Raw genomic sequence first — 12,793 nt, 5'->3', positions numbered from 1 at the left:
CCTGCATATTTAGTTAATATTGCCTACTAACATGAATTTCTTTTAACTAGAGAAATTATTTCACTTTTCTTGCGTTCTGTGCAACAGAGTCGGGGTATATGCAGCAGGTTGGGCCGCCTGGCTCGTTGCGAACTGTGTGAAGACCATTTCTTCCAAACAAAGACAGCCAACTTCGCCAAACGGGGGATGATTTAACAAAAGCGCATTTGCAAAGAAAGCACAATCGTTGCACGAATGTACCCAACCATAAACATCAATCCCTTTCTTAAAATCAATACACAGAAGTATATATTTTTTAAACCTGCATATTTAGTTAAAAGAAATTCAACTAGGGAAATTGTGTCACTTCTCTTGCGTTCATTGCACGCAGTCAGGGTATATGCAACAGTTTGGGCCGCCTGGCTCATTGCGAACTAATTTGCCAGAATTTTATGTAATTATGACATAAGGTTGTGCAATGTAACAGCAATATTTAAACTTATGGATGCCACCCGTTAGATAAAATACGGAACGGTTCCTTGTTTCACTGAAAGAATAAACGTTCGAAATGATAGTTTCCGGATTTGACCATATTAATGACCTAAGGCTCGTATTTCTGTGTGTTATTATATTATAATTAAGTCTATGATTTGATAGAGCAGTCTGACTGAGCGGTGGTAGGCAGCAGCAGGCTCGTAAGCATTCAGTCAATCAGCTCTTCGCAGTGCTTCAAGCATTGCGCTGTTTATGACTTCAAGCCTATCAACTCCCGAGATTAGGCTGGCAATACTAAAGTTTCTTACCTGGGAATATTGAAGACTCATGTTAAAAGGAACCACCAGCTTTCATATGTTCTCATGTTCTAAGCAAGGAACTTAAATGTTAGCTTTTTTACATGGCACATATTGCACTTTTACTTTCTTCTCCAACACTGTGTTTTAGCATTATTTAAACCAAATTGAACATGTTTCATTTATTTATTTGAGACTATATTGATTTTATTGATGTATTATATTAAGTTAAAATAAGTGTTCATTCTTGTCATATATATGAAAATCTGCCGATTTTAATCGGTATCAAAATTTTTTTGTCCTCCAATAATCGGTATTGGCGTTGAAAAATCATAATCGGTCGACCTCTAGTCCGTAAGCTTGAGTTCATTTGCACACAAAAAAAATCATACAATGATGGAAAGACCTGTTTGTTGTCCTTGTTAACGCAGACAGAAAAGACCTCCAGCTTCTTAATTATAGCCTCAATTTTATCCCGCAGATTGAATATAGTTGGAGAGTCCCTGTAATCCTAGTTTCAGATCATTCAAACGAGAAACAATATCAACCAGATAGGCCAGTCGTGTGAGAAACTCGTCATCATGCAAGCAGTCAGACAAGTGAAAATTATGGTCAGTAAAGAAAACGTTAAGCTTTTCTATCAATTAAAAAAAGTGTCAATACTTTGCCCCTTGATTACCAGCGCACTTCTGTATGTTGTAAAAGCGTTACATGGTTGCTGCCCATATCATTGCATAGTGCAGAAAATACACGAGAGTTCAGGGGCCTTGCTTTAACAGTTAACCATTTTCAGTGTCTTGTCCAAAACGTCTTTCAAGTCAGGCATTCCCTTGGCAGCAAGAGCCTCTCGGTGGATGCTGCAGTACACCCAAGTGGCGTTGGGAGCAACTGCTTGCACACGCGTTACCACACCACTATGTCCCCCTGTCATGGCTTTTGCGCCATCTGTCATGGCTTTTGCGCCATAAGTACAGATACCAACACATCTTGACCACCAATGTCCATTGGATGTCAAACTGTCCAGTACTTAAAAAATATCCTCTCATGTTGTGCTGGTTTGCAGAAGAGGATGTCTTCCTTAATTGACCCTCCATTACCATAACGGACATATACCAGGAGCTGTGCCAGGCCCGCCACGTCTGTTGACTAATCCAGCTGTAACGCATATAATTCACTGGTTTGTATGCAAAGCAGTAGTTGTTTCAAAACATCTCCTGCCATGTCACTGATGGGTCGTGAAACAATGTTGTTTGATGAAGGCATTGTTTGTGTGTGTGTATATGTGTGTGTGTGTATGTATGTATGTATGTATGTATGTATGTATGTATGTTTATTTATTTTATTTATTTATAATTTTTGTATTTAATTTTTTTATTTAATTTTTTTGTCCTTTCCCCCAGCATTGTCCCAGCCATATCTGCGGCAGGTGGAAGAATTAAGTCCTCCACAATGGTATGGGGCTTGCCTGTCCTAGCCACTCGGTAGCTCACCATATAAGATGCTTCTAGCCTCTTATCTGTTGCTTTTATACTTACTACTCAAAAGTCGTCTTTATTCTTGCTCAAAAAAGTCCTGTGGCATATTTCTCAAACTGTCATGTTTTGTTTCTAAATGTCTGTGCGAGAGTGAAGGTTTCCCGCGAGAGAGTAACGGTTAATGTGATTGGATGTTAATTATTTGACTAGGCTACCTGTATTTGACAGGTACCCGCAAAACACCAGTCTCAACGTCAACAGCAAAGAGGCGATTCCGGGATGCTGGCCTTCTAGACAGAGTTCCTCTGTCCAGTGTCTTTGTTCTTTTGCCCATCTTAATCTTTTATTTTTATTGGTTTGTCTGAGATATGGCTTTTTCTTTGCAACTCTGCCTAGAAGGCCAGCATCCCGGAGTCGCCTCCTCACTGCTGACGTTGAGACTGGTGTTTTGGAACACAGGAGTGATGGTTGCTGATAATGGGCCTCTGTACGATATTCCATAAAAAAATCTGCCGTTTCCAGCTACAATAGTTGTTTACAACATTAATGTCAACACTGTATTTCTGATCAATTTGATGTCATTTAAATTGACAAAATATTTTGCTTTTATTTCAAAAACAAGGACATTTCTAAGTGACCCCAAACTTTTGAACGGTAGTGTACATGTACAAATTACATTTTACATTTACGTCATTTAGCAGACGCTCTTATCCAGAGCGACTTACAGTAGTGAATGCATACATTTCATTTCAATTATTCTGTGCTGGCCCCCCGTGGGAATCGATCCCACAACCCTGGCGTTGCGAACACCATGCGTTGCAAACACCATGCTCTACCAACTGAGCTACAGGGAAGGCTAAATTACCTCAATTACCTCGACTAACCTGTACACCCGCACATTGACTCGGTACCGGTACCCCCTGTATATAGTCTTGTTATTGTTATTTTATTGTGTTACTTTTGTTAAACGTTAATTTATTTACTAAATATTTTCTTCTATATTCTTAACTGCGTTGTTAGTTAAGGGCTTGTAAGTAAGCATTTCACGGTAACGTCTACACTTGTTGTATTGGGCACATATTTTAATATAGAGGTAAGATGAATTTCGATTTTGAGACATGATTCAGTATTTTCATATTTTAGCATATGCCTTTCATATTAATTAGAAATGATTTTCATAAGATTTATCACAAAAACAAGCGTATCTGTGAAATGTCAACGGAGCACTGAGCGTATAACAAGCTTTTTATTTTCAAAGCCTTTCACATGTATTTCAGCTCGTGTCTTGCTAATTTAGCTTTTTTCAACAAGGGAACAACTTTGAAGATAACAACAAAATGTAAAATCCTCAAAAGTTATGAAAACTGCACTGCTATGTCAACAGAGCTCTGTGCTTATTACGAAATCCGACTTTTTGAATATAATGTTAATATGTTAGAGAAAGACCCCTATGAACAATTCAGAACAGTAATAATCATATTTGTCTTGGTTACATTTCATCACCAACATGCGTTTTCACCCACATTGTCTGTTTAGTTTGATCTCTCTTGGCTCCCCCTCACCCCAACTCAATCAAGGGCCTTTTCCTCAGTGGAGCCCTTCACCGTCTTCTCTCCCTGCATCTGCCTCCTCCGCCACTCCCTCCCAGTCATGCTGGTCTTACAAGTCCTTGTCTACTAACCCCTTGTTATCTTAGCTAGCTACAATGCTCTTGGTTGACCCAAAAATACTGTTAACTTTTTAAATGTGGTTAAACATTAGCAAGCACGCTAACCTACCTTGCCAATTCAATAGCCTGCTTTAATAACAGAAGACCAAATAACTACCTATTTCAATATTGAAATCATAGTTGATTAGCTAGTTTGTCTAATGAATGCATTGCGTTTCAGTAGAATGTTACAGGCTATGTTCATTAGCTAGAACTTTCACCTGTAATAAAAATATAGTAAAAGATTGCAGTTGGGAGATTTTTTGTTGTTGTGTGAGTGTAAAGTATATGCAGGGAGTCAGGAAACAGGTGCAGAAGGTGAGTTTAATAACAATCATGAAGATAATACAAAACAGGAGAAGCGTACTGAACGTAACCAAAACCAATACTGCCTCATGACTGAGGCTTACTGATATGAAGGGAGAGTAATCAGGGTGGTGATGAAGTCCAGGTGTGCTTAACGATGGGGATCAGGTGTCCTCAATGATGGTTGCCAGTACCAGTGGTTGGTTAGACCGGTGACGTCGTGGGAGTAGACGTGGCAGTGCCCCCCCCCGATGCGCAGCTCCAGCCGCAGGACGACACCAGCCAGGGGGACGGCCTCGAGGCCGAGGAGCAGGCCGGACCGGACGGCGAAGGTGGAAATCTCGGATGATGTTGGGATCTAGAATGTCGTCCACCGGAACCCAACTCCGTTCCTCGGGACCATACCCCTCCCAGTCCACCAGGTACTGGAGCTGACCCCCACAACGTTGGGGGTCAGGTACCGTTAGACTGAAGCCGGTACCTGGATGTGAGGCTGACTGTGACCCCCAACTTCTCCGTGAAGGTTCTCCATACCTGTGACGTGAACTGTTCGGACACATGCATTTTGAGATTTTGTTCGGACACATGCAGAGCATGAATTGACAAAGGTGGGCTACCAGTACTTTTTGGAGATGGATTGAATAGTGCGGGTGATACAACAGCCGATCCCTCACCTCCGTGGGGATGTAGGTGCACTCAAGAGGGCAGGTAGCAGGCAAGGGTTCCCTCTCAAGAGCCTGGTGGATGTCCACATCTACGTCCCAAAACACGGGGCCAGTGATTATGGGAGGATGGAATGATAGGCTGGAGGACACTCACAGGACTCAAGTGACATGGAACCACAAGGTAAGGGAAAGCAGGTCCTCCAACATCCGGATGCCGAGGCAGTGATTTTCATCCTCGACCAGGAGATGGTGGGGTCTTTGGAGCCACGGAAAGCCGAGGATGACTTTGTGTACAGGCGCAGTGATGATGAGGAAGGGAAGGATTTCTTGGTGCATGTGAGTGCTGGAACCCAATGGTTGTTTATCTAGGGCTTGGACTGGAAAAGGAGGAGAGAGGGTACACTGCAGGTACGCAGACGAAGGCCTGGTCAATAAATTTCCCTGCCGCACCAGAGTCCACTAGAACTGTAGAGACAACACCTGAGGGACAGCCAGCCAGTGAAATGGAAATCAGGTAGGGTTTGGTGGAAACCGGGGATGTTACTCTGGGAGACCGTCCCTCTGCTCCAGTGGACTTCGAGTTGGGACGTACAGAACACCTCTGGAGTTGCGGGCCCCTCCTGGCCGCAATAGGGACACCGGCGACGTCGCTCTGTGGCGGAGAGGTGTGTGACCCCAATCTTCATGGGTTCAGGATCTACCCCAGGATGGCCAAAAGAGGGCGAGGGAAGCGCCGGTGCTCCCGAAGAAGGTTGTCCAGACGAATGACCACCGCAATGAGTGCGGCCAGGGAAAGGTTGTCGTCTCGGCACGCCAACTCTGTCTGGACCTCCTCGTGCAGTCCTCTTCGAAATAGGGTGCGGAACGCCGGCTCATTCCATCCGCTGGAGGCTGCCACCGTCCGGAAGGTGAGGGTATACTCCGCTACGGTCTGGTCACCCTGCTGGAGTTGGAGTAGTCGCTCACCTCCATGTCTGCCCCTCCGGTGGATGGTCGAAGACCGCCCTGAACAGAGCCATGAACCTCTCGTAGGTACCCAGCCATTCCTCTCCTCTCTCCCAGATGGCAGTAGCCCTCATTCATAGTTGTGCCAGCTGATCATGGTGTTTGTGGATTAGGTGTCCTTGTTCGTCGACCGTCTGGGAGATGTCCTTATCTTCTGCTGCTTCCATTTTTGAAGAGGCAGTATTCTGTAACGTATATGCAGGCAGTCAGGAAACAGGTGCGTTTAATAACAATCATGAATATAATACAAAACAGGAGAAGTGTACTGAACATAACCAAAACAAATACTGCCTGATTACTGAGGCTACAGAGGGCTTTATGAAGGGAGAGTGATCAGGGTGGTGATGAAGTCCAGGTGTGCTTAACGATGGGGAGCAGGTGTGCGCAATGTGGGTTGTCAGGACCGGTGGTTAGTAGACTGGCAACGTCGAGCGCCGGAGCGGGAGTAGACGTGCCAGTGAGCAGAAATACGTGTGGGGATGCTGTATATTTGTGAGCGCAGTAACTTCAAAGTCTTGACATGTAGTAAGTATCTCAATAAAACAAAAATCTCTGCTCTCTAATTCATATTTTGCATGCGGTAATGATGTTCTGCTCGCTCAAAGTCACACTTTCAACTCAAGTTTAAAAGTTGTATTTATCCCCTGCTGCCTCTGCGTTCGCGGGACCCATCCTATGCTTGCTCCACCACATTATGTTCTATCTACTGGCTTGTGTGCTTGCGGGACCCATCCTCTGCACTTACTCAATTATGTTCCATCTTGCTCGACAGCGCCATCTCGCGAGGACTTTAGAGATCGATTTGAAACCATAGTTCTCATATTTATCATAAAGTTACTGTTACACTGTGTTACTCTAGTAACAACATTATATTAAGTTGTTACTTGGTAATTTAGTAGGCCTAATTACATAGTATTGAGGTGAACCTAACATCTTTTGACACACAAGCTGTAATAAGTCTGAACAACATTCTAATGGTGTTTAAATTGATATAGCTTCTGTTTTGCCCTATTTTATAATGAACTGATATAGCTTAAATGTACATTTTGGTGTCCCAGATTGGCCTCCAGTAAACACTAAAGTTTCTCTCTTTCAGGTCCAGCTCGCTCGCCCCTCCCCCAGTGGGATGGTGCTACATGACGGGGAGGCCATGGCGCCGTAGCCCCCTTTCCTGGATCCTGCCAGCCAGAAGCCCGCCATACCACCACCCCTCTCAGAGCAGAGGACCACCGCCACAGCAGCCCCCACATGAGTCACCCTCTGGAGCCCTAGATCAAGTATGTGTGGACCCCGTCTTCCCCTTTTCTATATACTGTACTTACCTCAAGTGCATCACCTGGTTGCTGTCTATGTTTCTTGCTTCATAGGTGGGGTTCCTTGCCTGTCCCCTTAACTTGCGATGCGCACAATTTGGTTGCTGGACACAGGGGAGTTCTCAAAAAAAAGCCTCCATTTACAGGTTGCTAATGAGGTTGCTAATGAGTGCATTTCACACTACTTTTGGATTGTAATTGGATTTTAATGCTCATATGAATGTCCTGCTTAGTATAATGTTTTTCATCACAAATCAACTGCATTATACTTTAAAAAAAACTTCAACCAGTAAAATGGCTCTTTGACTAGCTTTGCTATTAGCCTATGTCAATGAGCGTTAGCATTCTAGCTAACGACTGCTGCATCCAAAATAGGTATTTTGCAAAGATCACAACAAAAATAATCTTAGCGACTGTTCAAAACAACATTGCAAGTGTATTTTATGACAACTCAAATGTATGGCTCCGGTTACAACAACCTATGAATGTTTCTTCGTGGTGCTCACTGACGATGGGTGACTTCCTGCTTTCTGCATCTAAAGAACAGGTGAAATGCTTACTTAAGGCCCTTCCCAACAATGCAGAATACAATAAAAACAGTAATAATAATAGAAAAAATAAACTGAACAATAATACAAATGCAACAAGTAAAGTGTTGGTGCCATGTTTCATGAACTGAAATAAAAGATCCCAGAAATGTTCCTTATGGACAAAAAGCTTACTTCTCAAAAATGTTGGGCACAAATTTGTTTGCATCCCTGTTAGTGAGATTTTCTCCGTTGCCAAAATAATCCATCCACCTGACAGGTGTGGCATATCAAGAAGCTGATTGAACAGCATCTTTACACAGGTGCACCTTGTGATGGGGACAATAAAAGGCCACTCTAAAATGTGCAGTTGTCACACAGCCCAATGCCACAGATGTCTCAAGTTTTGAGGGAGCGTGCAGTTGGCATGCTGACTGCAGGAATGTCCACCAGAGCTGTTGCCAGACAATTGAATGCTAATTTCTCTACCATAAACTGCCTCCAATGAATTTTTAGAGAATGCGTCCAACTGGCCTCACAACCGCAGACCATGTGTAACCACGGCAGCCCAGGACCTCCACATCTGGCTTCTTCAGCTACGGGATCGTTTGCACTGTTATGAACAGAGTGCCCCGTGGTGGTGGGGTTATGGTATGGGCAGGCATAAGGTACCTACAACGAACACAATTGCATTTTATCGATGGCAATTTGAATGCGCAGAGATACCGTGACGAGATCCTGAGGCCCATTGTCGTTCCATTCATCCACCGCCATCACGTCATGTTTCAGCATGATAATGCACTAGAGGTCGACCGATTTTATGATTTTTCGATTTTATTTATATATATATGTGTGTGTGTGTGTGTGTGTGTGTAATAATGACAATTACAACAATACTGAATGAACACTTATTTGAACGTAATATAATACATAAATAAATGTAATCTCAAATAAATAATGAAACATGTTCAATTTGGTTTAAATAATGCAAAAACACAATGTTGGAGAAGAAAGTAAAAGTGCAATATGTGCCATGTAAAAAAGCTAACGTTTAAGTTCCTTGCTCAGAACATGAAAGCTGGTGGTTCCTTTTAACATTAGACTTCAATATTCCCAGGTAAGAAGTTTTAGGTTTAAGTTATTATAGGACTATTTCTCTGTAAACCATTTGTATTTCATATCCCTTTGACTATTGGATGTTCTTATAGGCACTATAGAATTGCCAGCCTATTCTCGAGAATTGATAGGCTGGAAGTCATAAACAGCGCTGTGCTTCAAGCTTTGCGAAGAGCTACTGGCAAACACAGGAAAGTGCTGTTTGAATGAATGCTTACGAGCCTGCTGCTGTCTACCACCGCTCAATCAGACTGCTCTATCAAATCATAGACTTAATTATAATATAATAAACACACAGAAATACGAGCCTTAGGTTGTTAATATGGTCAAATCCGGAAACTGTCATTTCGAAAACAAAATGTTTATTCTTTCAGTGAAATAAGGAACCGTTCCGTATTTTATCGAACGGGTGGCATCCATAAGTCTAAATATTGCTGTTACATTGCACAACCTTCAATGTTATGTCATAGTTATGTAAAATTCTGGCAAATTAATGACGGTCTTTGTTAGGAAGAAATGGTCTTCACACAGTTCACAACGAGCCAGGCAGCCCAAACTGCTGCATATTCCCTGACTGCTTGCACAGAACACAAGAGAAGTGACACAATTTCCCTAGTTAATATTGCCTGCTAACATGATTTTTTTTTAAACTAAATATGCAGGTTTAAAAAAAATATACTTGTGTATTTATTTTAATGAAGGCATTGATGTTTATGGTTAGATACATTGGTGCAACGACAGTGCTTTTTTTGCGAATGCGCTTGTTAAATCATCACCCGTTTGGCGAAGTAGGCTGTGATTCGATGATAAATTAACAGGCACCACATTGATTATTTGCAATGCAGGACAAGCTAGTTAAGCTAACAATATCATCAACCATGTGTAGTTAACTTGTGATTATGTTAAGATGATTGATTTTTTTATATGATAAGTTTAATGCTAGCTAGCAACTTACCTTTGCTCCTTGCTGCACTCGCGTAACAGGTAGTCAGCTTGCCACGCAGTCTCTTCGTGGAGCGCAATATAATCGGCGTCCAAAAATGCCGATTACCGATTGTTATGAAAACTTGAAATCGGCCCTAATTAATTGTCCATACCAATTAATCGGTTGACCTCTATAATGCACTGCCCCATGTCGCAAGGATCTGTACACAATTCCTGGATGCTGAAAATGTTCCTAGTTTTTCCATGGCCTGCATACTCACCAGACATGTCACCCATTGAGCTTGTTTGGGATGCTCTGGATCGACGTGTACAACAGCGTGTTCCAGTTCCCGGCAATATCCAGCAGCTTCGCACAGCCATTGAAGAGGAGTGGGACAACATTCCACAGGCTGATCAACTCTTTGCGACGGAGATGTGTCACGCTGCATGAGGCAGATGGTCACACCAGATACTGACTGGTTTTCTGATCCACGCCCCTACCTTTTTAAAAAGTTATCTGTGACCAACAGAGGAATATCTGTATTCCCAGTCATGTTAAATCCATAATGAATTTATTTAAATGGACTGATTTTCTTATATGAACTGTTGCGTTTTATATTTTTGTTCAGTGTAGAAACAGAAGGAGTAAATACACAATGAGCAATGATAGCTTAGCTATATACACACAAGGTACCAGGTGCAGGGGTACGAGTAAATTGAGGTCGATATGTACATATACAGTGGGGAGAACAAGTATTTGATACACTGCCGATTTTTCAGGTTTTCCTACTTACAAAGCATGTAGAGGTCTGTAATTTTTATCATAAGTACACTTCAACTGTGAGAGATGGAATCTAAAACAAAAATCCAGAAAATCACTGTGTGATTTTTAAGTATTTTTCATTTGCATTTTATTGTCCCTCCATCAGGTCCTAATGGCCTGGTACTGAGGGCTCTATTGTCCCTCCATCAGGTCCTAATGGCCTGGTACTCAGGATTCTATTGTCCCTCCATCAGGTCCTAATGGCCTGGTACTCAGGGTTCCATTGTCCCTCAACCACCCTGACAGCAATGCAAATGCAATCATAAATCGTAAATCACGCTTTTAAAACTCACCTCACTGTGATTGATCAATTTGAAGAAAGAAGTTCAGCAACAGGTTGAAACAGTGTAAATCATGGTTGTTGTGGATGTTGTTTCAAAGCACCCATACACATATTCGAGTTTATGCATAGGCTTATGAGCCCAAGCCCAGAAAAACAACTCTCAATTAAAATTGTGATTGTGCCATTATACAATACATAGCCTGCCGCATATTACGCTTGGCAGAAAAACATCAAACTAAAACTAATTTAAGATGTCTTTGGTACATAATTGGTCTTAGCCTATACGCCAAAATGAAACAAGTTCGAGTAATCGTCTTTGAGTGTGGACTGTATTATGCATAATGGACTTGGTTACCTTATGCGACACTCCAAAATATCTATCCATGATTCTGGGAGAGGATGTATAGCCCTAGGCGATGATGTTGGTTTATTGATAGCCTACAATTTGTGAATTTGTATTTGATTTTGAATAGGGATTTTACAAATATTTTCATAATTAATTTGGTGACGCATTAGCTATATAGAATATCTCACCACCATGCGTTTCCATCTCCTCTCTCTCCTTCAGTCCTTTAACGAGCACACAGATGGGCTGTCAACCGTTTAGTGAAATATGTTTTGTTGCGAAAACATGTTACTATCAATGTTCCACAACAGATTTAACTTGTTTTTCTAAATTAAGCACTGGGTAGCTGCAGGAACAAGGTTGGAGGGCCAATGGCATACAGAATTTGGGCGGAATATCACCTGTCAGGGAGCGAGAGCATGCTCCTCATACAGTGGTTGATGTGTGGAGGGGAGTAAGTGCTCAGCTGCTCATATCAAGCACGTGTTCCAGTATAAAACCGAAAGCGCGTGTTCGCTATTCGAGTGCATACAGATGACATGTCTTTTTTCTCCTGCCCCTGTTCCTGCCCATTTGATATTGGGCCATTCTAAATCTTAACAAATTTTTACATATTAGTAAAAGATGAGATTAAATTGAGAATAGTCACTTGATGAGAGAACAGCTGTGCTGCCTGAGGCAAGGAATCCTCAATAGCCTATAGTCACACCATGCAGCCCATATATGTTTTGATTTGTCAGACATTCTAAGGTTTGTATCATTCACAACTAAAGTTGCCAAATAACTCTAAATCTAGCAAATTGGACTTGTTTCAAATGGTCACTTTTACGCTCAACATAGCCACTTCATATGTGCACTCGTTCTGTAATGGGAAAAATATCATTTTTATTTCATTCAGGTAAGTTATGTATATTTTTCTTTATATAGTTATATTTTTCTTACTATAAAATCATATAAAATAATGACACGGGACATATAAGCATATCTTGTCAGCTAAATGAACAAGTCTAGAGCCTATAGCATGGAGCATAGCCAGATAACATAGACCTACAGTAGGCCAACTCTTATACTGTTCTACAGTAATGCATTTTCTTCATTACATAATGTTTCTTTAGACCTGCCTAAAATAAAAAATGGGTTTATTGTGATGGTGTATATTAAATTATTTATTAGCCATTTTTAAATGTAGATGTTCCAAAGGTTCACATCAGCGACTTGTATGTGTCGAGGCCTGGAGATGCTAAACGTGTTTATGTTAATTAACGGTCAATTGCTGTGAGACCGGCAGTCTTTGGCATGACAATAACCGGCTGACAAAATGTCATGCCTGCCACAGCCCTAACTGGGCCCTACGCACTACCCTCTGTAGCACCTTGCGGCTGGATGCCGAGCAGTTGCCATACCAAGCGGTGATGCAGCCAGTCAAGATGCTCTCGATGGTGCAGCTGTAGAACTTTGAGGATCTAAATGCCCATGACAAATGTTTTCAGCCTCCTGAGGGGGAAGATGCGTTGTCTTGCCCTCTTCCCGAC

At 42.0% G+C, this 12,793-nt stretch overlaps 1 protein-coding gene across 1 annotated transcript in view; it reads left to right on the top strand.

Annotated features, from left to right (window-relative positions):
• The window catches only part of ncoa1 (nuclear receptor coactivator 1), a 105,365-nt gene that overhangs the window by 12,750 nt on the left and 79,822 nt on the right, over window positions 1-12,793 (top strand). Inside the window, exon 2 of the mRNA XM_014144565.2 lies at window positions 7,026-7,206. The gene's annotated coding sequence lies outside the window, so the exon portion shown is untranslated. The remainder of the gene's footprint in view (window positions 1-7,025; window positions 7,207-12,793) is intronic.

Source organism: Salmo salar, chromosome ssa15 (genome assembly GCF_905237065.1).
Source record: "Salmo salar chromosome ssa15, Ssal_v3.1, whole genome shotgun sequence".
In the NCBI taxonomy this organism is placed as follows: domain Eukaryota; kingdom Metazoa; phylum Chordata; class Actinopteri; order Salmoniformes; family Salmonidae; genus Salmo; species Salmo salar.
This window is presented reverse-complemented; position numbering and strand designations above follow the sequence as displayed.